The 25,277-nt window shown below is 31.8% G+C and overlaps 1 long non-coding RNA gene, 1 other non-coding gene and 2 pseudogenes across 2 annotated transcripts; 3 read left to right on the top strand and 1 right to left on the bottom strand.

Moving 5' to 3' along the window:
- Positions 1-2,278: 2,278 nt before the first annotated feature.
- Positions 2,279-3,432, top strand: LOC144554724 (uncharacterized). Its single transcript, XR_013511718.1, has 2 exons — positions 2,279-2,314; positions 3,235-3,432. It is a non-coding gene; the product is annotated as an uncharacterized LOC144554724 (long non-coding RNA).
- A 9,337-nt stretch (positions 3,433-12,769) lies between these two features.
- TRNAP-AGG (transfer RNA proline (anticodon AGG)) lies at positions 12,770-12,841 on the top strand. Its single transcript has one exon. It is a non-coding gene; the product is annotated as a tRNA-Pro (tRNA).
- Positions 12,842-15,972: 3,131 nt separating this feature from the next.
- On the top strand, positions 15,973-17,117 carry LOC144553873 (protein DETOXIFICATION 49 pseudogene; annotated as a pseudogene).
- A 121-nt stretch (positions 17,118-17,238) lies between these two features.
- LOC144553872 (protein DETOXIFICATION 49 pseudogene) lies at positions 17,239-17,946 on the bottom strand (annotated as a pseudogene).
- Positions 17,947-25,277: the final 7,331 nt, after the last annotated feature.

Genomic DNA, 25,277 nt, shown 5'->3' with positions numbered 1-25,277 from the left:
TGGTTGTAGGTTGTGTCGATCTATTATGATCTGATTTGATTGAAAGTCACCACGATTTGATTTGATATGTATGTGAATGGATTTACGAAGTTAAGCACTTGGATCCAATGAATTTGCAAAGTCGGGCTGTATGCTGGCTTTGATTCTCAGGATCCTAATGGCCTTAGGTGAACGGCCCTCGATGTTCCCAGTACCGGTTGGGACGAGGGAGGGTGATTATGTTATGAGATGTGATTTGAGATCGTGGGTGACATGTGTAACGTCTGTGGCTCGGTGGCATTCTCCTACGTGTTAATGCATTTGGAAGATCAATTGAATATTACGACTATTGGAATGATTCCAAAGAGGATTTTCTTTATATGATTCGAACCAGACCTTAATAAACTGTTAAGCCAAGTGATTGCAGATGGGTGTCAGATAAAGGGTCCAGCGGTTGGCCATCTGTAGGCATCTGTAACCCTACAGATGTGGGTTTGATAAAGATCCAGCTCGAAAGAACATCTATAGTTGCTACTAGCCCTAATGAATCGAGTTAAGCCAAATATATGTTGTGTTTGAAATTCATCTTGGAAATTCCGTGAACTGTGTTTCAAGTTGATAAATTGTTGTCGAGCACTGGCATTCTGTTATTTATGATTATGTATATATATCTGCTTGCATTGTTATTGTTTGGGTTTCATTTTTGAATATAGAGTTTGATTGCAAGTCCAATAATCTAAACTGTGGCAAATTTCGCAGTGGGAATTTATTCTCACCCCCACCCTTTGGGTTATTTTCAGGTTTATTAAACGGATGCAGCAAATGAGGATATTGGTAATGCATATGAAAAGATCCACTGCCTTGCGTGTATTTATATGTGACACTTAATAGATATACGCGGCAGGCTGTCAGACCCGGGATTTGGGGTGTGACAGTTAAGATGGTATCAGAGCATGAATATGCAGTGCCAATAACTCATTTGCTGTCGAGAGAACGTCAGTGAGATTCGATCGAGTAATTCTTATCGTTAACAAAATTCCCTTGTCTATTAATAACATATCTTGCAGGAAGTGGAATAGCGTATTACATTTTAAAGACACTCATCTACATGTATAAAAGAAGAGTTTAGGACATGATGGTAACTGTAACACTATGCAAAATATGTAAATGGAATTAATGATTGAAAGTAATATACGAAATGCTTAAAGATATTTTTATAGAATAAATTGCATTTTAGTGTCAAGTATCATTTTATTAAGCATAACATCATATATTTAAGTTACTTTGTCCAATTATATGTTGTTAAGTCAGACAAATTAACTGATACAATAAAGGATTAAACAACTAGTACTAATTATAGACATCTTTTTAGTATTTGGACTAATTTGAAAAGCTTGAAAATTTTGAAGGTTAAATATATAAAATGGAAAACTTAAATTAAAGAAAAAGAAATTGATCAAGGTGGCACCATTGCCACGCGGCATGTGGTGAGTGAAACACCACCTAGTTAGTTCCTTAATTGGGGGTCTTCTCTCCCGTAAAGAAAAGAATGAAAAGAAGAAAAAGAATAAACAGAGGGTTTTCCTCTAATCCCTTCATGTTCCACTTCTTTTATTCCCATATGAATTAAGATTCTTTGATGATTGAACTCTTGAGCTTGATTAGCACATATATATATATGCCGCTTTTGAATTGAGCAAGAAATTAAGCTAGTGATTAGGTGCAACAAGAAAATCTATCGGTATCTTTCTGTCTATTTCCTTTTTAATTTAATATGATATGAAGATTTGGAACTCGTTAAACCACTCAAGTGCATAGCTTTAATTTCTATAATGATTGAAATGAAACGAAAATTTATTTAATCTTGAAAGTGATGAATTTACTTTATGGATCATTTCTTCTTATTTTTTTTTACCGAATCTGAATTATATAATTAATTGAATTCTCGATTATGGATATAAAGCTTAAACCTTAAAATATTATAAGGTTCAATTAGAGATTAGGAAATTTGTGAGTTATAAGAAAATTTGTTTAGCTGATTCATATGGGGTTCTGAACCACAATTGAAATTTGATATTATTTGATTTTAATTGATTAGACTGGAAATTGATACAGATTAAAGAATTATGACAAAATAATAAATACATAATGTCATTAATCAACCATAAATTGATTACTACTATATGTATATTGTTTCGTAATGATAATTTATGAGTGTTAATCGAGAATATGTAATTATGCTATAGGCATATATACTGTGGAATGAGACTTGACAGGACTGTTCGGAACAACTGATATACAATGATTGATCGCTCTATTTGCCCTACGATATCAGGTGCGAGGTTATTGGATTAGTCTGAGATTCATAACTAGGAATTAAATCGTAACTCGCTGTGCATTTTGAATATTTGATTGACTGCATTGATTGAACTGTTGCATCATATGCATAGCCCAATACAACTGGAACTGAATTACAGGTAAATCTGTTGACTGTCATGTTGATATTGTTTATCGATTGGTTTATTCTTATTGCAAATGATTGATTGAGACCACAGTAATTGAATTGAATGAATATTGAATACTGAAATCCTTGAACCTCCATATAGTGGAGAAAAAGGATTATTATACGTAAAGTCTAGCTAGCTACTAGACTTTACTCCAGAACCCTTATGCGCATATGGTGAATGGCCCCAACTGAATCCAGTACCGGTTGGATAGGGGATATTGAATAAATGTGAATTGTGACTGTAAGACTAATGAACTGTGGTAACTGTCTTATCATTGATTTTCTTTCCGATAATAACAGTATTGTGATATTGATTTCGTATTGTTTCCGTTAATCAGGTGTCAGGATATTTAGAATGGTATAAGCCCTGACACGACAGATACATGTATGATATCTTTCAGTGTTACCAGACTAGAAATTGTAAAGTTAAGAAACCAAACGTTACCAGACTTAGTGGTTATAAATATTAGGTCCCAAACGTTACCTGACTTTATGGTTTAAAAGATTTTGACCCAAACCATTTATTCTGATAAGATTCCTAGAGTTCTGATTTATTTATCTAATTTTTGTCATTCAATTGGATACTGTTATTGAGCATTTGCACTCGTCATTATAGAACTGAACTGATAATTTCTCGTGCGGTGATTTCATTCTGAATATGGATTTCCTTCAAATCCAATAATCTGAGTGGCAATCAGCACTGAGAAATAATTTATTATTTCTCACTCGTTTCCCCTTGTGGGTTACAGGTTTATTATACGAAGATAAAGAGCGCTTCTGGGTAATTGACAACAAGGCCACCTAAAGGTATGGGATTTGGGTTTATTATATCTGACAGGGTGCAGAGAATATATCTCTAGCATCATCCACTATAAAATGTCAGATAATTATTGTAAATAAATTGGGATGTGGCAAAAATAATGGATGCTATTGGCAATGCATAAAAAGATTCATGCCTTGTGTTGAGTAAATTGAATGATAAAATGACGCGGCTGCATCGTCGCACCTCCGGATCGGGGGTGTGACAGTAACACTTTGAAAATATAATCCAAACTTTAACATATAAATTTCCATGATTGTTATAGTACCAAGATGTTGTGACTGTGAATTATTTTAAGTAAACATCTATTAAGAATATCTAGCTAGATTATTTAGTGATATTTGGTACGAACACATATGGTAAAAATTGTTAGAAAAATATATGGTTTTCTAATATAGTTAAGTATAAATGTTTAGCGACACAAGTAAATTAAAATATATAATCCTTCTGTAATTTTTAAGTAAAGTGGCGCCAAACAATTATGAGAGTGATATGAATTTGTTATCGTGTGTACGCAATATATTATATTGTTTTATAATTGTGATAAACTTGTAATAATAAATTTACAAATAATTACTTTTGAATAATCTTAATGTTGTGGTACCAGCTAAATAATTTTGGAATGAAATCATAATTCTTGTCGAATGGCAATTAATAGTAATTATTTTGAATGTACTTGATGAAATTTTCGTACAAAATACTTCGATCAGAGTAGCGCAGCGGAAGCGTGGTGAATTTATAGAATTAATTAAATTGGTTAAACTATGCATCTAAATTTTTGGTCTAACTATTTTAGATGAAGAAAGATACTATTTTCTATTTTGATTTTTAATTTCGAGGACGAAATTTATTTTTAAGGGGGGAAGAATGTTACATTCCGAAATTTTAAAACATGATTAAATTGATAAATCGATCAATTGGCTTAAATAAAAATTTTAATTAACTTAACGATCGTTCAGAAATTTTCTGACCGACTAAAACGAAACTAAAATTTCGAAATGTAACAGGAGAGATATAATATAATATATGTATATATAATATAATATAATATAATATAATATAATATAATATATATGTTAAAATGTGCTTGCATATCAAATTTTATATTTTTTTGAATTTTTTTTACTATTTATTAAGTATTTAACAAAATCGTTATATTCAGACCATTGAATTTTTGTAGTCATCTTAATAAATAGTAAAAAAATTTAGAAAAATATGATCTGCAAGCACATTTTAAAATATCCATCATGTTGAACGGTTTGGATCGACTGTTTGGACTTTGAAAATACCGATCGTTGAATGCCTATCGTTGAACGAAAACTTAAACGGAATTTTTGAGGCATTAAACGAGGGTTCCAATGCCTCATTTTTTTATACCTCATCATACCTCATATTTTATATCTTCATTTTCTTCATATTCAAAGTCTATATTGTCAATCCGAACCGTTCAACATGATATCCATACTAAAATATGGTTAGAGATGAAATTTTATAATTTTTGAAAATTTTTTACTATATTTTAAGATGGGTAAAAAATCACTATTTTTTGAACGGTTCGGATCGAATAAAATTTTTAACATATATATTATATTATATAATATATACATGAGGAGGGATCCACTTACAACAACTTGAAAGTTACAACATCTTACAACATCATTTTTTTTCAATTTCAAAGTCCAAATCGTCGATCCAAACCGTTAGATATTCAATCTATATTAAAACATGCTTGGAGACCAAATTTTACGTTTTTTGAAATTTTTTTGCTATTTATTAAGATGGGTACAAAATCGCTGTTTTTTAATGGTGCAGAATTTTAATAAATACAGCGATTTTGTACCCATCTTAATAAATAGCAAAAAAATTCCAAAAAATGTAAAATATTGTCTCCAAGCACGTTTTAATATAGATTGAATATCTAACGGTTTGGATCGACGATTTGGACTTTCAAAATAAAAAAAAAACGATGTTGTAAGATGTTGTAACTTTCAAGTTGTTGTAAGTGGATACATATATTATATTATATATACATATACATATATTATATTATATTATATTATATTATAGATACATATACATATATTATATTATATTATATTATATTATATTATATTATATTATAGATACATATACATATATTATATTATATTAATTTTTCTTAAGGCCTTGAAAAATCCGGCATGAAAAATGTTGATCCGGATTATTTGCAGCAGTCTTTCGAATAAATCAAATTATATAATATTCCATGTATTTTTTTTTAAAATTATTAAATATTTGTAATACTTCAATACAAAAAATAAATAAATTATAAAAACTGAAAAATGAAAAAAAAAAGAATCCGAAAAAAAAAACTAAAAACGGAAAAAATTATTCCGGTTTTAATATCCATTTACCGGAAATTGGTATTGAAACTGGAAAAAAAAATTTCGATTTGGAAAGTTTTCGAAATAAACAAGAGGTTTGGTTAGTTTTTTAAATTTATATTTTTTTTATATAAATAAAAAAATCGGTAAGAACACCCTTCTTCAACTCCTGTTTCAGCATCAATTTATTGACGATTGAATTTTCCCTCCAACAATTTGTTTTTATCCATATTAGTGGAAAAGATATCCGTCACAACTTATGATACCGCATCATCATGTCTACCATTTGTCTTCATACTTGTATAAATACTAAAAAATATTGATCCATTTTTAACGGACAGTAGGACTAATTTAGTATGAATTTAAAATTATAAGGAGCAATTTGAAAACTTGAAAACTTAACAATGAACTTCGGACACCAATATTACTGTGAAATTTTAAAAAAATCTAACTCTTTGGAAAAAGTTGAGTTGTATTATCAAATAAACACATTACTTAGCTTAAATAAGCGTAGCACTTACCACTTCGAATTAAATTTTCTTTTTATTCAGCATTCAAACTAGGAGCGGATCCAGAATTTTCGTTGGAATAAATAGCTAATTAGATTTAAATCCATTAACTAATTGGATGCTCGATAAAAAATAATGCTTTGACTTATATATTTCAATGCTCTAACTTGTAATTTCTTATTCTTTAATTTATAATTCTAATTACCAATCATAATTCAAGAAAATTATTTTGATTTTAACACTAAATTTAACTTGAATTACAAAACAAACATTCATAGGAAGGTAAAAAAAATTTCAGAGAAAAATAAAGTCGATCAGTATTGACAAATTACCACTAAAACTCAGAAGGAACGGCTGTCCTCCTTTATAGTGTTGGGTCCGCCCTGATTCAAACCATCAATTTCAACATTTCTTTGCTTTAAAGAGAAAACATGCATGTGTAGCTTGAAAAATGAGCAGGGAGAGAGGGCACGGAGTTTTTTAAGAAGTTCAGAAAGAGGACTCAAGGTCATGCAAACAAAATCTCTAACTGAACAGTTCCAAATGAGGGGGGGGGGGGGGGGGGGGGGGACGGAAAATGAAGAATGTTAGTGGCTCTTCAGGTAGTTAAGATAGGTTACAGTTACTGTTCCATAATGCCAAGTCAACATGAATAAAACTGAAACAGCCATTAACCCAACAGCTGTCCGCTGTAGTTATAAATGATGTCACTGAGTTTTAATTGTAATTTTTTTTTCTTAGTATGGCATTTTAATTCAAATTTTCTGGAACCAACATCACCATGATCATGTCATATATATAACCATCATATTCCTATGTTGAGAAGGGATACCCATATGATATTAATTAGTAGGTCCAACACCACATGCATGTACTGGTATTATGTAACCTAATTTAACAGAGTAATAACATTGGAGCTTGCTAAAAAGCACAATGAAATAATTTTGTTTTATTCATGCTTTTTCACATTTCATCCCAGGACAAACTCAGAAGATACATGATAAAATATAAAGCATTGATTATATTGCACACTTGCATAAGGAATTAACAGTTTGAAAGGAAAGGTTTGATTATACTCCACTCTTGACTGCCAGAAATTCCCTAAAGGGAGGGATAAAATTTGATTGTAAGTGTAGGAAAATTGTCAGAAAGAGGAATAATGCTCCAAAAGGAGATATCGCGCTTGCCGAGGACGGTAAATCTTGAATTGTTCATCATGGAAACAAAATGTAGGAAATCGGAAGGAATTATCAATTCAGCTGACTATTAGCTTTGCTGAGAAATTATCTATGCTGTACCGACTATCAATTTCAATGGATGAATCGATCTTTAGAAAGTGCCACAGAGTTTGGAGATATGGAAAAAGCTTGATGCTGTCGTTTGATATGTTAACATTTGGTGAGTACTGGTTTTGAATCTGACCAGTTGATGATATTCCAGTCTTGCTATTTTCTGATGTAGTGATTACTTGATTGTGAGTTATTCAAATAAACCTCTTTTTGTATTGTTAACTGGGATGATATTTGAATATTGCATGAATCACACCAAAATCTGAACTCATTTGTGTAGAGACCGATATAACATGAGCTATTAAGTTTTTCAGCAAGGAAGTCTGGCTGGTGGGGTCAACGATTCTAAGGACTGTATAGTTGTGTGTGTTTGCCCTTTTGAATATATAATTGTTGCTGGAGGGTTTGCCCTTTTGAATAAACAAGCTTCTTGCATTTTTATCATCAAATAACAAATAAAATAAAATAAGGGACTTAGTTGTAAAATAGCAATGGTTGCTGATAAATGAAATATGTATGTAGGTTTCTGGATAGACGATGTTCATGAGATGTAGATTTATACAAAATCATGTGCACTAATCATTGTTACAATCAATAAGTGCATTGGTCTTATTTAAATTCACATGCAATGGTCATATTTAAATTTGCTTGGGACTTGATCCATATTTCAAAGAATGGAGCAAGCAGTATGTGAATTGGGGTTCAGGGCTGCTGGTTGGAACCATGCAACTGGTATAGATCGCTTCGGGAAAATACTGGTACAGAATGTCAGCTGAAACGGTACGTTTCTGGTAGGAAAGAGAGGACTTGAATTTATTTAGGTAAGGCTGGTACGGACCGCAGGCTGGAACGATACGTTTCTGGTAGGAAATAGGGTATTGGTACAGATATTTTTTCTGGTAAAGACTGGTACATGCAGTGTAGTTCAAACGGTCCAAATCCCAACACACTAAACTCATGAATTTTCCATTATTGCAGGCATTCTTTGGTGTATTTGACGGCCACAGTGGAAAACAAGCAGCTGAATTTACCTCTGTGAAAATGGGAGCTATTATCAGAAGAAATTAGAAAACAAGAAGAAACCACCACAGTTGAAATAGAAGAGGCAATAAAATATGGTTACATTAGAACTGACGAACAATTTTTAAGCGAAAATATCAGTGGAAGCACTTGTTGTGTCACTGCGGTAATTCAAAATGGTGAGTTCTTTATTTAAAATGCCGGTGATTGCTGCGCAATTTTGAGCAGAGATGGCAAGGCTGAGGCAATCACGTCAGACCATCAGCTGAGTAGAGAGGATGAAAGAGACGGAATTGAGAACCTTGTAAGTTATACAAACCATAATATTTGATAACTTTTTTACAAACCATGAGTTTTACAAACAACAGCTTATGTTTTTCTTTTAAATGATTTTCAGCGTGGTTTTTCACTACTGCCATGGAACATGGAGACTCACATTTTAAATAGTGGATAATACCAGAACCCAAAACCCAAGAAATGAAATCCGCTGAAATCCTTCAGGATTTCAGGGTCCCTCAAATTCCAAATCCAACCATGCATTTAAGTTTTTCCATACACGAATCTCAAAATAAACAGAGTTCTATGCACAAATCATGAAATATATAAATGGTTGAATTGAAAACATTAAATAGTTGATTGGCTTGACCTCAGGCGGGTTATGGGAATATCAAATAGTTGGTTGGCTTGACTTCCAACCATTACTCAAAATATGTTATGATGAATCTTACAGGAAGAAAAAACAATATGTAATTTTAAAGTTTTGAGGAATGTATATGAAATTCCCAATTTAATAAGCATCACTATAAAACAACAAAAATTTATCAAGAAAGTACCGCCTAATATATGTTTCACACTATGTACTTCAAAATATACTTTTCACATTCTTTGTGTGATCGACATACATTTATTATTATGAAGGCACATAAAAGTTACGTGAGCTAAATACTATTAGTGGACAATTTGTATTTTTTTTTTCACGATTGAATGAATAAAATATATATTCAAATATTTTGTTCATTAAGTATCCAAAAAGAGAAAGTTTTCTTTCATACTAAAGATAAATATTATTTTCTAATGATACAAATAGCACATATTTAAATATTGGTGAAAACTAAAATTAACCATTTTGGTTAACCTATTTTGGTTCTAAATATGTTAATCAAATTATTGTGATCGTAATATTATTGAGCTTAGATAGACAAATATTTCAAGAAAAATAATTTCAATTTTATTTTTGTGAAATTATATATAAGTTGTTTGGTTTGTTGAATTCAATTAGATAAAATTGAATTATGGTACAAAATTATTGAATGTGTTGAGTTTAGATTGGGTTTTCAAATATTGTTGAGTGAGTTGTTTAACAATAATTTTTTTATCTTTATTTTTTAAGTCTTCAAAGAATTATGTTCTTTTTATTTATCAAATATTTGTAATTGAGTTTGTTTAATAATGTTGTTATATACATGAATTATTTGTTAGTGTCTTCATTTTGTTAGTTGCTTGGTAATACTTTTTCTTTTTTTTTTACTCACACATTTTTGTTTTGAAAATGGTCGTTCAATTATTATGGTTAAATGGTTATTCAATCATTTTCGATAAATAAAAAAATATTTAAATCATTTTGCTCAGATCTAATGTTTAATTAACAAAATAAATATTCAATTAAATCATTAAAATAAAATGAAAATTTCGAAAGTTTAGAACATAAAATTTGAAGTTTTGATCCATTTTTTTGTAACATTTTCTAACCTGTAGCCCCTGAATTCTTCATATATTTATAATTGAAAAAATATATTAAAGAAACAAAATGAAGAAAGCCATTTAAATTCCAATCCAAGTTTGAGCATTAGTCTGTTAGTCACAATGAGAGAACCGAGATGAGTCCAATACCCATGTAATAAATTATATTGTAATTATGATTATGATTAATATTAACTATCTGAATTATTTTTTATGTTTTTTATAATAATGTAATATTATTTTAATTTTATTATTTTAGTTGGATATCTTTTTATGCCATATTCATTTGATATTATAAATCTTACATTTCAAATTTTTTCCAATACATATTTTCATTTCTAGATTGAGTCCCAAAAATTGTCTTAATTATAGAGAATTCATAGAACAAGTAGGAACAAACAATCGTGTATTAATTAAATTATCTCCGAAGTTTTTTTCCTATCATTTTAATGCCTAAAAAAAATATAGTTTGACAATACAGTGTAATTTGTCCTTTTATATGCCCATAAAATAATCAAAACATATGGTCTCCTGAGCAAATAGGGAACTCATAAAATAATAAAACAAAATTTTATAAGGTACAATCAGAAAAGACCAATTTGTGAGCTCAATTGTTACAATTCCTGACATAAGCAAGCTTAACTACAGCCAATTTTGTATTACAAATTGATAAGCAAAATTAAAGCAGGAATAAACACTAATATGCTATACTAAAAATCTCCAATAAAAATTAGCTCTTAATCACAAACAAAAACCTATCAGAAGCATGAATAATTGTGTGTGTGTGTGTGTTTGGGGGGGGGATTAATAAAAAAGAAATGCAAATAGGGAGATCATCAAGCATGCTTGAAAAGCTTCATGCTGAGCCAGTGTAGATATACTGCTATTAATATCACTGGAATTGTCAATGGAACCAGAAAACAGCAATACCTACAATAATAATAATAAGTTACATTCAACTGATATTACGATAATCCGAAGTACCAGTTGATAATTATTCCATTACCTTTTTTAACCCTAAAATTGTTTAATGTGTAATAAAGCCTTAAAAGGATCATTTATGGCCAAATAGCCCCCAAAATGGTCTCCCTGTATAATTAGTACTGTTACTGGTAGCTTTGAGGAGATCATGTCTGAAACAAAATTCACTTTAGTCAGAATTAACATGCATCCTCAGGTCATAGTTTCCCTCAAAAGTAATATAGGTCTCTTTCCCAAATTATAATTAATTTTTTTAATTAGATCCAGATAACACCTGATATATCACATATCTCCTAATAACACAAGAGTTTTTGAGGTATTTGCCAAAAACACCCCCAAATTTTTGGATTAATCTTATGGATAATTTATGTTCCATGAAAAGATGACATTCATGCCCCCAACTAATATTCATTCAATGAAGTTGTCTATTTGTATTTACATCTGGTAGATATTGTAAATAATCCTAAAATTTGGTTTCAAAGAAACAGATGAGAAATCTTTGTTGTGTTTTCCAAATATACAAAATTGCCCATTTCAAGTTACTGATAAATCATTATTAACAAAAACTAGAAAAAAATTGAGATAATCTCAGTAGCATACCGGTCATTTTGAATAGCACGCAAGATTTGATTTTGGAAAGGAGGAAGGAGCTTAGACATTACAGCAGCAAAGAAGAACAATAGAAATGAAATCACACCAGAAGCAATAAATACTAATCCAGTTACAACTCTTCCATTGCAACTCTGAAATGCCAAATCCAATTTCTTTCTCATCTGCTGTTAACTCCTTATTGCTTCACCGTACCAAATCATGTAGTCTCCAACTGACTAGAAAGATTAAAAAAATGTTAAATTCGGTTTCAATTAAGGACTAATTCATCAACCAACAAGTAACCTCAGAAAAACGACCACTAATTCAAGCTAAAATCATCAAATTTCAGCGTAAGCATCAGATAGAAATGTACTAGATCTGTACCAAGCCTATCAATTGGCATCTAGATAGGTGATACGAAACCCTCCAAAATGACACTGCTGTCACTAATTTCGATCCGATCACCACAACCCCTCCACAGATATCGCCGATTACCCAATTTGAACAATAACGAAGTCCGGCAGAGGTACGCCATGGGTAGATACTGATTCCATCTCTCGTGTAAACAAGTGAGTTAGGAGGAATGAAGGAGAGAGAGAGATGCTTACGAGTTTGATTTCTTTCTTGGATGGCGACGAAGGAAGGCAGCTTTTGCCAAGGTTTCAAAAAAAGACGAAGGGGACGGGAGCAGGAGCTTACAAGTACAACTATCCGAGTGCGTATCCTCTCAACTAATATCTTGCGTGACCCACGTGTCCGTTGCCTATTCGGGGATAGCGCGGGGGCCAATATTTTTTGCTTTGAGCTTCGTGCAGAACGTATTTGAACGGTAGAGATTTTCCATAAGTCACGCAAAATATGAGTATCTCAGAGGGTGCGAATTCCAATTTCCAACTATCCGAAGGCAGGCAGGACATTCTATGAGTATTTATAAACGTTATATAAGTTAATTTGCCTTTTTGGAACAAAAAGGGCATTTGGTCTAGTGGTATGATTCTCGCTTAGGGTGCGAGAGGTCCCGAGTTCAATTCTCGGAATGCCCCAATTTTTTTCTAATATTTTGCTCTAATACTCCGTACCATTATCAGAAATCGGAATTTTATCAATTTATTTAACTAAGTCATAAACTATTTGAAAATTAAGTAATTGTAGCATTTGTATTGTTCATTTAAGGCTCTCATCAAATGACCTTTTTCTATTATTTCCTAAAACAATTTATAATGTCATGGTTAATTTTTATATTTTTTTTCATGATTATAACAATTAAATATTTAATTGGAGATATCAAAAGAAACCGTATCAATACTAAGGTTCCGTTTTGTACTTTGAAAAATACCGGAAATTTACTCTTTGTTTACAAATTAATAGCACAAAAATCACAAATGGATTTTGTAGATGTCGCTGGGTAAGGTAAACTTTTCTCAAATAATTTAATTAAATTACGATTACTCTCTACAAAACTTTAAGAAGGAATGCACAAAACCTGATTTTTTACAATCATTAAATTAAATATAAACTATTAGATTTAAGGCTGATCACTGAATGATAGGCAATTACATGGAAAATTTAAATTTCTTCCCACATGAATGTCCTAAATTTATCTTAATTTCCTTCGACACAAATAGTTCCTAAGCATTGCATAAAACTGCACATTAATTTGATAATAGAATTTTTTTTCAAAAATATTGATATTGAAAGGGTAAGATAATCGATATATTCATTTAAAGAATGAAAAGAAAATTATATGTACTATTTTCTTTCTTTATTCCTTGGACCAAAAAAACATCAATACTGATGGCATCAGGGGTGAAAACAGAGCAGATACAGAGTAAATAGTGGTAAAAACCATATCTATATTTCTTTTTTATTTTCCTGATACAGATATGGATCAGATTGGATATTTATTAAAAATATATAAAACTATTATTAAAAAAAGACTAAAGTTAATATTTATCTAATTATAATAGCGAATAACATAATTTGTTCATAATATATATTAAATTATATAATATATATCTATTATCTAGATACAAATAATTGAAACGAAAAAATCGTATTTGTATCTATGTCCACACAGATATTTATATTTAAATATCAGATATCTAAATCTAATTTTTCGAATACGGATATACATCGGATATCGGATCATACCGTTTTCACCGCTATGGAGATTGATGAAATGACTAGGTTTTTGGGAAGAAACAATATTTTATTCCAAATCCAATAAGCATGTAATTAGCTAGAGAACAACAAAATCATGTGAAATAACTACAATCTACCATACATTTACATTAATTGAGTATATGGTAAATACAAATATTAATTAATATTAAAGGGAAGCAAACTTACTGTGAGTAAACTTACCATGTTACTCGCATGATGTTTTGCATTATTAATATCTTTCATCAACAAGACATCATCAAGTAAAATATTATCAACTACTTCTACACTAAAAATAACCATTGTTTTACAACTATTCAACTAATTGATAAGCATATCTTGTGAAAAGAAATATTAGAGGAAATCAATGTCAATAACATATGAGTTTATAAAACAAAAGTTATTCAAGGATAGCGATGTAAATGCATCTCGGTATTCTTGTGATTATATAACTTATATGTACTACTAGATAGAGACAACGTGATCAACATATTCAACTATTATAACATGATGGCTATCTCTCTATTCTCATTCCTCAACAAACAGAGTATAGTCCATGAGAGATTATCCAGGATAGTGAGCTTCGGTACCTTCTCTGTATTGTATTGTCGAATGTTTGCATACAGTGTTTTGCACCAAAGCAATGCTGGGTATTTTTTGTATTTATTAATCTCAATTAGATATGTATATATATTTTATGTGATATAATTGAATTATTTGAAATACATACTAATTAAGTCCAAAAGTATTATATTGCTTAAACTGTATATATGACTTATTCTAATTTGGCATTTTTTTTCCAACAGAAAAAAATAACAATTACTATTTACATTGGTATACAAAAGCTAACAAGTTAACTGTCATAGAAAATTATTTTCTGAAATTGTTGACATCATCTTAGGGGTGAAAACGGAGCCGGATTATCCGGCGGATATCCGGTCCGTATCCGGATATAATCCGAATCCGGATAATCCGGATTCGGATAATTCTCGGATACGGATTCGGATAATTTTCGGAAATTCATAAAAGATCCGGATACGGATACGGATTCGGATACGGAGTCCTAAACGGAGCGGATATCCGGATTATCCGGATTCGGATAGTTTGGCCAAACCCATATAAAAGAGGAATAAATATTTGCTATAGGTGGGATTTGAACCCATGTCCTCCCATCTCAATGCCTTAAGCCTAACCTTCAAACCACTACACCACAACATCTTTTGTTACCATACACTTATTTGATATATATATATTATATGAATAGATTATCTTTCATCTCTTATAAGTTCATTAATATTTATATTTAATGTTTTAATTAATATTTGTATTTTAGAAGTTCATATATCTTAATTATCCGACCATTATTCGTTTTATATCCGTATTCGAATCCGTATCCGTGGACTATCCGTTCCGTATCCGTATCCGTTTAAGGCGGATTTGGTTTTGAATTTTGATATCCGTTTACTATCCGTATCCGTATTCGTATCCGCTCATTATCCGACGGATGCGGATATGGTATTAGCATTATCCGCTCCGTATCCGCTCCGTTTTCACCCCTACATCATCTCCATTCTAAATTCCTATTGCATTAGGTACTATTCTACTTCTTAAAATTTGAACATATAATTTGTATATTTTTTTAGGTTATATAATTTAAATTAAATACCATAATATTTTTCTGACTTGCAGTATAACTGATCACTTCTCTCCACTATCATGCATGTTTGATATGTTAATTAATAGTTAGGTTGTGTTTGATATATTAATTTTTGAATAATTATTATTTTTCATTGATATATTATTTTTCTTATAATATGTCCCGTTGCAACTTACGGTTATGATACTAGTAACACGATAACAAGATAAACAATTCAATATGAACAATAAATTAGTAAAAGAAAGATATCTTTCCTGTCTCAAAGAAGGCAAACAACTACAAAAAGAAATCAAATCCATTATACCGCGCGCTATATATATGCACACCTCTGTGTTTGCCATCCATATCACTAGAGCAAATCCCTTCTTGGCTTCTATCCTCTCTAACGATCACCTCTCCAGTCTCAGCCATGTGCGAGTGCGGTGCGAACACTCAATGCCACCATCAACAACCCCCGCACCTCGCTCCTCTCATCAATAAACAAAGCCCCAAAACCCCAAATGAACCCCACCAAGCGAATAGACTTGTACCGGTCATGGCTGAGGTCCGGTCTATATTAGCGCTATCTTTACCAATGGTATTGTCAGGGCTGTTACTGTATCTCCGGTCGATGATTTCTATGCTATTTCTCGGTCGGTTGGGCCGGTTATCGCTTGCTGGTGGCTCGTTAGCACTCGGTTTTGCCAATATAACCGGTTACTCTGTTCTCTCTGGTCTTGCCATGGGTATGGAACCGATATGCGCACAAGCTGTTGGTGCCAGTCATCACAATGTCCTCAATCAAACTCTACGGCGTACAATTGTTCTATTGCTCACCGCCTCTGTACCTATTGCTGCTCTCTGGTTCTCCATGCAACACCTTTTACTGGCCTGTCGCCAGGACACTGATATAGCCACTGCTGCACATTCATAGATTCTTCTCTCCTTACCGGATCTCTTTACAATCTTTCCTCCACCCAATCCGTATCTATATCCGTACCCAATCAATCACCCTTCCCCTAAGCTATGCTTCATTCATTGCACTTCTATTTCATTTTCCTATAAACTATTTGTTTGTTTCAATTCTTGGCCTTGGTATAGAAGGGGTTGCGATTGCCTCTGTTTTCGCCAACTTTAACCTTCTTCTATTCTTATTCTTATACATTTTTTTTCTCTGGTGTCTCTAAAAGCACCAGAGATATTGATACCGATAATTCAAGCAGTGATGAAGAAACCTTATTAGAGTGGAAATCACTATTAAACCTTGCGATACCAAGTTGCATTTCAGTTTGCCTAGAATGGTACTGGTACGAGATAATGATCTTGCTCTGTGGCTTACTTGCCAATCCAAAATCAACCGTTGCATCAATGGGTAACCTCATCCAAACCACATCTTGATATACATTTTCCCCTCTTCACTAAGCTATACTGTGTCGACCCGTGTTGGAAATGAACTCGGAGCGGGCCAGCCTGACAAGGCCCATCAAGCTGCACTTACGGGGTTGGCATGCCGGTGGCTTTAGCATTAGCATTTTGATTGAGAATGGGATTTACTGGCATGTGGCTCAGAATGCTGGCAGCACAAATGGCATGTGTCATGTTCATCCTAGTCTCGGTGACTGGTACCGACTGGCACCTACAGACTCAAAGAGCACAGAGGTTAACAAGCAAATAGTTTATAGGAAAATGAAATAGAAGTGCAATGAATGCAGCATAGATTAGGGGAAGGGTGATTGATTGGGTACGGAGATAGATACGGATTGGGTGGAGGAAAGATTGTAAAGAGATCCGGTAAGGAGAAAAGAATGTATGAATGTGCAGCAGTGGCTATATCAGGGTCCTGGCCACAGGCCAGTAAAAGGTTGCATGGAGAACCAGAGAGAAGCAATAGGTACAGAGGTGGTGAGCAATAGAACAATTGTACGCCGTAGAGTCTGATTGAGGACATTGTGATGACCGGCACCAACAGCTTGTGCGCATATTGGTTCCACACCCATGGCAAGACCAGAGAGAACAGAGTAACCGGTTATATTGGCAAATCCGAGTGCTTACGAGCCACCAGCAAGCGATAACCAGCCCAACCGACCAAGAAATAGCATAGAAATCATCGACCGGAGATACAGTAACAGCCCTGACAATACCATTGGTAAAGGTAGCGCTATTATAGACCGGACCTCAGCCATGACCGTTACAAGGCTATTTGCTTGGTGGGGTTCATTTGGGGTTTTGGGGCTTTGTTTATTGATGAGAGGAGCGAGGTGCGGGGGTTGTTGATGGTGGCATTGAGCGTTCGCACCGCACTCGCACATGGCTGAGACTGGAGATGTGATCGTTAGAGAGGATAGAAGCCAAGAAGGGATCTGCTCTAGTGATTTGGATGACAAACAGAGAGGTGTGTGTATATATATAGCGCGCAGTATGATGGATTTGATTTCTTTTTTCAGTTGCTTGCCTTCTTTGAGACAGGAAAGATACCTTTCTTTTACTAATTCATTGTTCATATTGACTTGTTTATCTTGTTATCTGTTATAAGCTGTTTTTATAAGGGAAACAATGATATTTCCCGACAGAGACAATTGGAACTTGTAAAAGTATTCTCTTCTCTGCTTCCACATGTTTTTCAATTATGCCCTTACTGTTTTCTTTTTGTCCCAAATTGCCCCTGCTGCAGTATGGGTCCTGTTATTTTGTTTGTAGTATTCATTTGTTGTTCATTAATGGTTGACAAAGGGAGGATTTAAGTAGATCCGAACCCAACTAATTTGTAACATGAACAAACCTGTGCTGAAATAGTACTAATACTATGAAAAAGAAATTCAGACTTTGGTGTGAACAAAGTTTCAGAAAGATCTCATTTTAATTTAATAGATAATAGAAATGAGCATAACAGAGTTAAATCAAGAATTGAAGTTTCTTTGCTTCGTCTGGCGAGAAGAACTTGGTAGACTTTGACTAAAAGTATTGATGTATTTCTTCTTATTTACCAATTAGTTTTTATTTGAAGGAGGAGAAATAAACCAAATTAAAAAGAGTACGTATGACAAAAGATAAATTAATTGAGAGAAGAGAAAAAAACAGATCATGCACTTAGTTGAAGCTTCTTAGCAATCTAAGAAGATTACAATTTAACGTCAAATGTAGAGCTAAAATATTTAATAGGATGGAGAATTTAATTATAAATGAAGCATAATTTTATAATTATTTTAATTTTCAAGTTCATAAGTTTCTTAAACAAAATAAAAATATAAAAAATAGAAGTATATTTGAAAAAATTTAAGCCATGGGAGACCCATAATTATTTTTATTTATCTTTTCTATTATAAATAATAAAAATATAGTAAAGCTGGAATGTGCTACGCTCACCCGGAGAGTTTGGAAAGGATAACTTCAAAATCTATCAGATTAACTTCAAACGACGAATCTAAATCATTGAAACCAATCTAATTTATATATGAGTGATGTGTGTACATGCATGCAAACTTTTGAAATTTTTCAAATTTATTTAGTACAAAGTTAAGTGGTAAAAAAAATAAAGTTTTATAAGTTATTTTAATACATTTATTTTTCATCCTTTTTTAACCACTGGACTTTGCAGTACATGAATTCGAAAAATTTAAAATTATGTATGTATACTCATTATTTATGAAATAAATTACTTTTTAATGATTTTGATTCAACATTTAAAGTTGATTCAATAAATTTTAGAATTATGTTCACCAAATTCTCTTAATGAACATAGCACATGTTTGTTAGCTTTGCTAAAAAAATTATAGTTATTTGTTTCATTTATATTCAAAGTTATAATAAATGGCAACATTGTATCAATTGGATCCATTGTTTTCTCTAGTTATCAAATACTAATTTCCTTTTAGTCATCTACTACACGCTGGTCCTCTGTGTTTCACAGTTTGACAAATAAAATACAAGTAATAATAGAGGCATAACAACCTACCATATTTAATTTCATTATAAGAAATGAAAATTGATCAGATTCACTAATAACCGAAATTTTTAAATATATGATACCCAAAAAAAAAAAAAATCAAACAACCACGTTTTCTGAAAAATTTGAATTTTGACATGACTGTATCTCCGAGGTGCTGCCACCTTTCTACGGGCTGCATCTAGGGGATGTTGCCCATTTTTTTTGTCTTTCATTCTCGTTCGGCAGTTCAATCTGAATGAAAAAAAAAAGGGTGGCCGCATTTAGGAGATGCGGCCCCCTATTTATGGACCACATCCCCTATATACGGCCCGCAAAAAGGTGGCCACACCTAGAGGATGCGGCCGTGTCAAAATTCATTTTTTTTTTAGAAAATGTGGTTGTTTTGTTTATTTTTTTGTTTGGGTATAGTATATTTAAAAATTATGGCACTAATAAAGTCGGTCCGAAAATTGTAATTAAATTAAAGTAGCTGTCTCAAATGAGTAGTTCCATTATATTTTCAATAAATATAATTAGTATTAAATTGATTAGGTGGCAAACAACCAATAAGGCGTCTTCTATGAAGGTCTTCAGGAAGACCTAATTAATTTATCATCACAGTTTTTTGTTTAAATGTTGCCACGTCTGCATGAAGACGCCTTATTTGAAAATAATCATGTGAGCATTGCTATCGGTCAACAGTTAAGAAATTGGGAGGTCACATGTGACTTTTTGAAGTCCCAAGAAGCATCCATGTGATATTATTAGGTACGGTACCTTGCATTAATTAGGAATACTAATTATAATGCGCATCTTATTTACTGTGTAATTTTCTACGGTGGTCACTAATTGATCAAATATTCCTAATTAAAAATGAAATTCGAAATCTCTCCCAAGTCCCAATCAACTATATACCTCGAATTTATTGTCAATATGCATGAGATGAGAGTTTGAATTTTTTACATTTTTTTGATTTTTTTTACTATTTATTAAGTTAATTTGAAAATCACTGATCCAACGGTGACTTAACAAAACAGTAAAATCAGAAGTCACCGTTAGATCAGCGATTTTCAAATTAGTAGCTTAATAAATAGTTTAAAAAAAAATCAGAAAAATGTAAAATTTGGTCTCCAAGCACATTTTAATGTAGAGATCACATCTAACGGCTCAGATCGACTTTTTGGATTTTGAAAATGAAAAAAATGAGTTATAAGCATATACCATCATATACTTATGGAAATAGAGTAGTCAACCTCTATATTGTGATATAAATTATGAATAATTTAAGTCTTACATTTAGATTCCACAGGCATAACATTAATTTAGTATAATAGTGATTTTTATAATGAAAATTTTCACTATATATTGTAATTATTTGTCCCACTTTATTTTGAGAAAACTTTAGTTAATCTAAGCGGTTCCATTCATTTATATGACCCCATTCAAATTAAAATGATTCGCGATATGAACGATCATATGTCAACAAGAGTTTTTGTTCTTTAATCATATGAGGTTCATGTAAATTGTTTTTCACACAACACTTCTATCAATGAACTCCTCAATTGAGTTCGAAACCTAGTTTCTATGACTAGCAACAATGAAAAGAGTGTGACTTAAAACATTGATAATTCATGTTATATATATACATGAAGATATATAATGAGGTTTTCAGCATAGGAGGAAAAAATTAAGAGAACATTTAAACTACAACATAATCAAATAAAAAAAGGAAATGACAAGTATTTATTGAACCGTTATTTTTAAACAATAACAATAATAAAATATTTGATGAAATCAATATAATTTTACATTACACTACAACATAATCAAATAAAAAAAAATAGATATCAAGTATTTCTTGAACCGTTATTTTTAACTAATATCAACAATAAAATATTGGATGAAATCAATATAATTTAAATTCAATTAGTTGAATTAGACATCTCCATTCAGATGAAATGAAGAATAGAAAAGGTCGTTGATTCACGCGTCATGGTTATTTATTAAACCAGACAAGTGAGACCTATTCTCATTTGCATTGGCTCACAAAAACCATGCTCAATTGAAGTGACTTCGATTTAAACTCCACGCTTAAAGGTTTATTCTCTCTGTAAACCCAATCCACATGAGCAGATTTCAAAAATACTGTTTAGCTAATGTGCGCAACGTCTAAATACATGAAAGGTTTGTCTTTCTTAATTAAAATTGAAGTAAAAGAAAAGATTGATCAAGCAATTGGGGGTGAAAAAATAGACCTCTAATTGATGTGATATGCATATTTTTTTAAAACCATTCTATATTTGAAAAACTCGAAAAATTGTATATATTAAAAAAAAAGTTGGTTTACATTTATTTTTGTTGTCGTTTCTTTTGTTATGTAATTTGTTATAATATTATTTTATTTAATTGCAGACTTTTATGTTTCTTTAATGTAGAAATTTGTTTTGTTATTTTTTTATTGTGTACTACAAGGCAAAAGCATGTGTACCCACTTTTCCACTATATTAAATTGCTTGGTTCATGATCTTGTTTTATGATTCATTAATTAATATTTTGTTAAATATTGTTATAATTTTCTTGGCAACATTATTTATTGAATATATTTGGTGTTATTTACAATTTGTTTAACATATATACTAATTCTAAATTAGACATTTCTTCAAACAGAAGTAACAGAAAAAATGTTTTAGATATGTTGGTACAATAGCTATCATATTTGCTATGCTAATAGTTTGTGTTGTGTAATGTGAATTTGAGAGCTTTGTGAGAAATCAAAATATAATTTGTATCAATAAAAATGCTTGTTTAAGAATGCGATGAAAAACCTTTTGATTCTACATTGCTACTTAATTACTCGGTGACGTTAGCAACATTGTTATACCATCATCATGAAACTTGCAAGTTTTATTTTTCTGGTAATTAAAAAATTACAAGTTTGATTTATAAATTGGATAATCTATATGAATTGTTTGATTGAGATGAAATCGACTTGTATCAAATCAAAGTACCATACATTGTTATCTAGCTTCAGTTTAGAATGCATCATCTTAATTAATTTGACGGCCCAAATATATCAGGATATTTGTCAGATTTAGTTGCTCATGTACAATGAAATTTTGTTGTGAATATTCATGTAAGATTTGAATTATCTTATAAAACTAAATTAATTTTATTTTGCTTTTTTTATTGCAATAAAAAGAAAAGTTAATTCGAATTGGATTGGGTACAACAGCAAAGCAAGTTGGGTTCAACTAAATAGAAGTTGGCTATAAATATCAATTGATCTAGAGAATTTCATAAATTTAATCCATATGCAAGTCACGGCACGAGACACGCGAGTCACAGCACGTAACTGACACACGTGTTGTGTCATTCCGTACCTTTCCGTGACAGAACCGGCTCCGCCGTGCCATTTTTCCCATTCTAACGCCGGATTACCTAGAATCGTGGTTCGCAAAATTAGAATCGAAATCGGGATCGGTTACTAGACCGTGGAACCGATCAAAATCGAGTGAATCAATCAGAATTGGTCAAATATGATCGGAAATGCAGATTTTTTTGTTTTTCAAAAAAAGCTTGTTTTGTACTAAAAATAGAAAAAAAATTGTCAAAAAAAATAATGTTAAGACAAAATATTTTATTAAAATAAGTCACTTATCTCCATTCTTATATTATGCACGTAGTTGTCCTGATCCGTCAACAGTTGAGATTGAAAGATGAATTTTTGAATTTAATATCAACCCTCCAATCACATAATCTGTCTTCTTTTGATTAAATATATCTATTTTATGTATAGAAGTCTAAATTTAGTTAAAAAAATATATTTGTCACTCAAACTGCTACATAGTTTGTCACAAATAAAATTGAATGAATTTCTAGCAATCTATTTTCTTATTTCTTACAGCTATATTCGATTTGTGCAATTAAATTATTTCCTTATTTTTCTGTTTTCTTTGTTTCATTTCTCCTCTTCCTCTATAGTTTTGACAATGAAAATGGAAACCATCGTATCTTTCTGAATTTTGTTTAGGGCTACTGTATTTTTGTGAATAGATGAATAACAGATATTGTGCTGATGTTTACATAAAGAAAACATCTTGTGCTGATTGAAACAATCATATATTTTCAATCTGAAAAGAAAATGAAGAATATCTAAAACCTTCGTGTAGAGAAATTATCTGTAGACATATTTCCACTGTTAAAATAATTTTCATCTGTCAACTTCTTGCAAACAATGAACAACTAAATTTTCAGAACAAAACATAATTTATTTGCTAAATATAATATGCTGTTATTTGAACTCTTGATTCGCATACGTCTGTTAATAAGTCAATATTAAAATCATAAAGTGAAAAATTCCCAAATAGAAAATCATAAAGGAAATGTACTAGAAAATGGAGAAGTCAGTTTCTAAATTAAAAAATGAAAAAAAATCTTGAAATTATTTAGCAAAAAGTAAAATAATAGCAACTCTCCCTCAGACACACACACTCAATAAATAATTCAGCAAAAAAAAAAAATGCAAATCACGAAGGAAGAAAAATCCGAGAAATTTGTATACTCTACATTAACGGAACGTGCGTTAATAGATTAATAGATCTGAACCGTTCAATTGATATCCACACTAATATTAGAGGGCCTCATACGTTATAGGTGTGGACCTGATTGACTCTCACAGCAAGAATGAGACACTTTTCGTGAGGATAAAAAAATGACTTTTTGCGACGGACTACCCTCATTGTTCAGTTTTTTTTTTGCGACGAACTACCGCCATAAATGCGTTTTTTCCTCGCAAAAAGTGTCTACTTTGTTGTAGTGTCTGATCCTGATGGGGTCATTCGACAATAAATGATTAAGCCTCCTTAAGGCTTAATCCGCTTCCTTTAGCTTCCTTAGCCGCTTAATCCTACTGAACACCGGTTCTTTAGCGCGGATTAAGAACACCTTCTTTAGCTTTCTTTTGCCCGGATCTTAATCCTCTGCCAGGACTTTAAGGCACTCATACCCCTTCCTTTAGCTTCCTTAGTAAAATTCATGGATTAAGACAACCGAACATAGGTTCTTTAGCGCTCCTTAAGCTCTTAATCCTTCACTCTTAATCCTTTGTTGCCGAACGACTCCGATGAAATGAGGTATTAAGGTGCCCGAGAGAGTTACGGTCACCGATCGCGAATGCGAATTTGAGGATGACTGTTGAAAGAATTGAACCAGTCAACAAGCAGAAGGTAAGAGATGAAGTGGAGGGCAACTCGGTCAGACGCACGGGCAACAGAATTATGAGAAGTAAGAGACTGACAAAGGGACCCGCAGTTCAAATTGAAACTGGAATAGTTGAATCATCTCCATCTCCATCTCTGAGAAGTTTGCCACGATTAACTGAACTGGAGGGGAAGCAGAGATGAAAACTGGAGAGCATCGCGAGTTATTAGTTAGTGGAAATAACTAAGACAAGTCAGCAAGTGTCCGCTGACGTGTTGCTATGTAAATCAACAGAAGGATCAGAACTAGGAAAATTAGAAATTCTTGTTAAGTAGAACATCGCCTATAAATAGGCTACATAATAAGAGATGAACGCAGAATTTCTGTCAGAAAAAGACATAAATAGAGTTAAAATAATTTATTGAGTTCAAACACATTAACTAATGGGATACTAGATAAAAATAATAATAAACATAAAAAGAAATAATATAAATAGTATAGTCTTACATAATAGAAAATAATAAAATAATATCATTATACATATTAAAAAACAATAAAG

This window comes from Carex rostrata, chromosome 5, assembly GCF_964058835.1.
Source record: "Carex rostrata chromosome 5, lpCarRost1.2, whole genome shotgun sequence".
NCBI classification, from domain to species: domain Eukaryota; kingdom Viridiplantae; phylum Streptophyta; class Magnoliopsida; order Poales; family Cyperaceae; genus Carex; species Carex rostrata.
Note: the sequence above shows the minus strand (reverse complement) of the source record. Positions and strands in the feature narration are given on the sequence as shown.